The sequence below is a fragment of the Centruroides sculpturatus genome, unplaced genomic scaffold, assembly GCF_000671375.1.
Source record: "Centruroides sculpturatus isolate CEXI.00-Female unplaced genomic scaffold, Cexi_2.0 scaffold2007, whole genome shotgun sequence".
NCBI lineage: Eukaryota > Metazoa > Arthropoda > Arachnida > Scorpiones > Buthidae > Centruroides > Centruroides sculpturatus.
The window spans coordinates 46,244-50,762 of record NW_019386364.1 but is presented as its reverse complement, the minus strand read 5'-3'; positions in this window follow the sequence as shown (position 1 = coordinate 50,762).

Sequence of the window (4,519 nt, the reverse complement as noted above, 5' to 3'; positions counted from 1 at the left end):
GGCTGTTATGAGTTTTTATTGTGAGAGCCGAAGTTAAGACAATAAAAAAAACCTTTGTTGATTTTTAGTTTCGACACAAATTTAGTCAAAGACAATTAAAACAGTTTCCCACGGATTGTTTCCTTGTTAGAAGTGACATATTCACTGTGTTACCCGGAACCCACAGGTGGAATTTTAACTATTGGTCCAGAGGTACTAAAAACTCTAGCGAAGTCATGAAGAAAAATCCAGGAAAAAACCCCTAATAAAAAGGAGGAGGAAAAGACAAACGAGTCAGTTGTCATCCAAATTTCTCCTTCTCTGGAGTTTATAAGTGTGCCAAAATAGTTTTTCATCCATCGACATCACCATACGGATATCTTACACGTCCGAGTTCTTAGTTCTTAAATTTACTCTTCACAAGTCGGATACCTCCCTCCGAAGACGCTTCTGTTACCCGAACAATCCGAATATCAAGAACCTTCCATGGAACACCCGAAGAATCCCGTCGGCGAGTCATCAAATCATTAATCCTCGATTTCTCTGTCAGGTATTTATCCACACGCGAATATCATATAAACTCTCTTACTCGCTACAAGTAGATTCGATAGCCTATTATATATATATATATATCAATCTGAGATGTCTATGGTCGTATATTTTGTAATCCTTTCAGTTAAAATTAAATTGTTATTGTTTAGTAATCTGGAATCTGGGTGAGTCACTTCCGGTACGCTATCTCTCACGTTATCTCCATCCGGGATCCAATCACCTGTATACGCGTCCGCTCGCGTGACCGAGTCAACACGCCATCTCGGCTTCCGTATCACCCGGGAAACAGTGGTGTCATCCTGACAGGGTGCCAAAGAGGTACCGACACTCCTGTCACATTATTAAAAATCTTATTACTGTATTCTTAATCATAATAAAGAAATTAAATTGCGTGTGACGCTATCTGTCATCACATTTTCTTAATAAAACTTATTACACTTTTAGTAACTAACGCTTAGTTTTTAGAAAAGGAGTGAGCTTTATAAAGAAGTGTACATGTTAATAACGAATAAAATCTTTATTATGTCTTTCTTCTCTCGAGATACACGACCCCCTTCATTTCTCCACCATCAAAATTTAATAGCATAAATGCCCTCATATACAAGCCAACATGCCAAATTTCGTTTCTTAACGTTTTCCCCATCCTCAGATATTAAGCGAAATAGAGATCAATACACCCCTTACACATACACACAGTATAGAGCACAAAGAAAACAGCAAACGTCATGGCTTTGTGTCATCCAAAAGTAACCATCACAGTAAGCATTAGTCTTTGCACGTAATCTATATTCTACCAATTGTAGACGTTCATCATCATCAGCATCGAATTCTTATTATTATCTTTCTCTTAATTGGGCTATTTCAAATAATTAAAACATATTTTTATTTGAAAATGTATTGTAATTTGCATACATTTCGATAGCCGAAATAATCCCTATTTACTCAGCGACAGTAATGCTATACAGGCGACCCCCTATACACTGTTCATTATTCCGTTTTATATGAATTCCATGTTGTACGAGTCACTTAGATTTTACAAATACGTGTGCCGGACTGTGAACGGTTCACGTATTTGTAAAATCTAAGTGACTCGTAAAACACGGAATTCATATAAAACGGAATAATCAACAGTGTTATAGGGGGTCGACTGTACATCCATACATACAGAAATTACCTACGATTTTGTTTACATTTCTCGACGTTTCAACGTGTCCTCATTCCGAAAGTATACAAATTTTCGAGATCGTTTTTTGATCGATCGCCATACTTTCCCTGTTTTAAATATAAAGCTGGCAAAGTAAAAATGTTCTGCTTCACTTTCACTTTAAATGTTTTTATATATTCTTTAGAAATTTCGATAAATATCAGAACATTTTAATACAATAAGGAAATTTTAGCATAAATTGAAATAAAACAATCTCTAGGAAGAAATTCCTTCAGTCAGAATTTATTTCACGTTACTGCATACAGTACGTAAACAATACAACCATTATCCCTAATTTGATTCGTAAATTGGTTAAAATTTGAAATTATCTCGTATTATATTGCATTATTTGTGCATTTATGTATAAATTTAATTTCCCATTATTTTCTACTTCCCTCTCTCTCTTTTCCACATTATTTGTTTCAGGAAAAGATACAATTGCACTTCTTTTAACCTCTCCCGAAGAACTTAAAATTCTCGCAGTAATTTGTAGCAAATATCAGTTTCTTAATTAAGATTTTCCTAAACTTTCTACTCTTGTTTTCCACAGTTTAGCTTCGGAATGAGATTTAAAAACTGACTTAGTGTACCAAGTGTGTCTGTGTGTGTTTTCTATTCAGTACAAATAATTGATTTTAAATCAGTTTGGTTAGCGTTCTGACAGTATAATTTCGATTCATCACGGCCGGATGACAAACTGGTTAAAACTTTTGATCTCTTAATAATTTTTTTGTATTCATAATGTTAATAAATATAAAGACAACGGGCGTGCAATACTTTGCGGATTTATCGAGTTATAGTTTACCTGTTAGTCTATCTATCTTGTGGGCATTGAAACGGCCATTTTAACATGCCCATCGTAGGTCAGAGAGATCCATAATGACGACGTTGGGATGATTAAGGGATCGTGAAATATTCTGTGAGATTTTTTCCTGCAGTATTCGTTCCCAGTCTCACAAAGAAGTAAATTAAAACTTTAATTGCTTGAACATCCTCCCTCTCCAATTTGAAATCAGACGGTCTAATTGGTTGCAGAAGAAACGCGACTACCCATAACCTTTTGACAAGTTAACAATGATAGTAACATATTTTATTAATTATTTATTTTAAAATATTAACAACAATGATATACAGAACATAACACAGATGTATAGAAACACCATATAAACGTAATAAATTCTTCGTATTCCTATTACTTGAAAGAAGGATCTATACAAAAAATATACTTGAATACACGCTTTTTCGATACTTGAAGTTCATGGACAGTTTTTAGAAGTGTAATGTCAACCTAATAGTTCTGTACTCGTTTAAAACGTATTGCTTTAGATATGTTCTTACCAATACGCATACGAAGAAAGATAGGAACAAGACTCAATAAAATACTCAGAAGTTCGTGTTTCCAATGCCCTGTTGTGTAGTTGTCGATTCCAATTGTACTTTCGGCGCTTTTACTAAATTCATCATTAGAAACTATAAAATATCTTAGTGGTCCAAAATATTTTTCAAAAGATTTTATCATATTGGTCGAGACGAAATAAGGAACAAGTGATTGAACGTGAACGTCGTGTTTTCTGAATTCCCAAGAAACTGCTCTGCCGAATCGATCTGAAAATGCTTTGCAGGACGAATAAACACTCATTAACGAGTCGGGATATTTCGAAGATGCGGACGATACAATAACTACAGCTCCTTTTTACTTTTCAACTTGTTATGTATATAAAACGGAAAATATTCGAATCGTGTCGAATTTGATTCTCCAAGGCTTTTTTGCAAATCTACACGTTTGGAGACCTCCCGAATCCCCCAAAAAGGCAATAAAGGGGGAAAAATTAGCGCGCGCGTGTGTTGGCGTCTAATTTTTTAATTTCTTTATTTTCTGTTCTGATATATTAAACCAGGGGTGAGCAACCTTTTTAATCAACGGGCCAATTTAAATTTTAAAATTTTTTGGCGGGCCGCACATAAAGTAACACTTATTAATAATTTACGAAACTTTATTTATAATAAACATTAGAATAAAAAAATATAAAATTTTAAAAAAGTAAAGATTTCATATACAAATTTTAATGCAAAATAAAAACAAACAAGAAAAAAACAGAAAAACGAATTTACTTGAAATTTTTAATGAGAAATTTGGCACTGTTTTTTCGATACAAGGTGATCAATATCAACCGGAATTGATGAGGTAGCTACACGTACGCAGCTTTCTAATCGTGTATCACTGTCTTGATCGGTGGTCATTTTTTATTCATTTCTTGGTTGAAAATAATTGTTGACAAACATACGTACTTTCGAACAGAAACATCATTTGCTTTGCATTTTTCGTCAAAAGCAGAAATTTCTCAGGGCTCACACAAGATTTAGAAAAATTTTCCATGTTTACTGAGAAAAATACATTTTTTAAATCGGTATTATTCTGCATGTCAATTACTTCCATTTGAAAGTCTTCGGGAACTGTATCCACATCAATATTAAATGGCGAGGAAAACATTTTCATGGAAACCGCTGTCTTCTCAGCTTTGAACATTTGGAATCGTAACTGAAATTCGTTGATTAAAATGTCTATATATTGTGCGTATTTTTGAGAAGTAATAACGTTTTCTTTTTCTAAATGTGGAAAGTGAGACACATTATTCTGCAAAAGATGCTGTTTCCACAATTTTAATTTGCGTTCACAGCCCTGAATTTTATCATACAAATTGTGAATAAACTGTCCTTTGCCTTGAAGTTCCACATTAAGATCATTGAGATGCTGAGTCATGTCGATAAGAAACCCAAAATCGC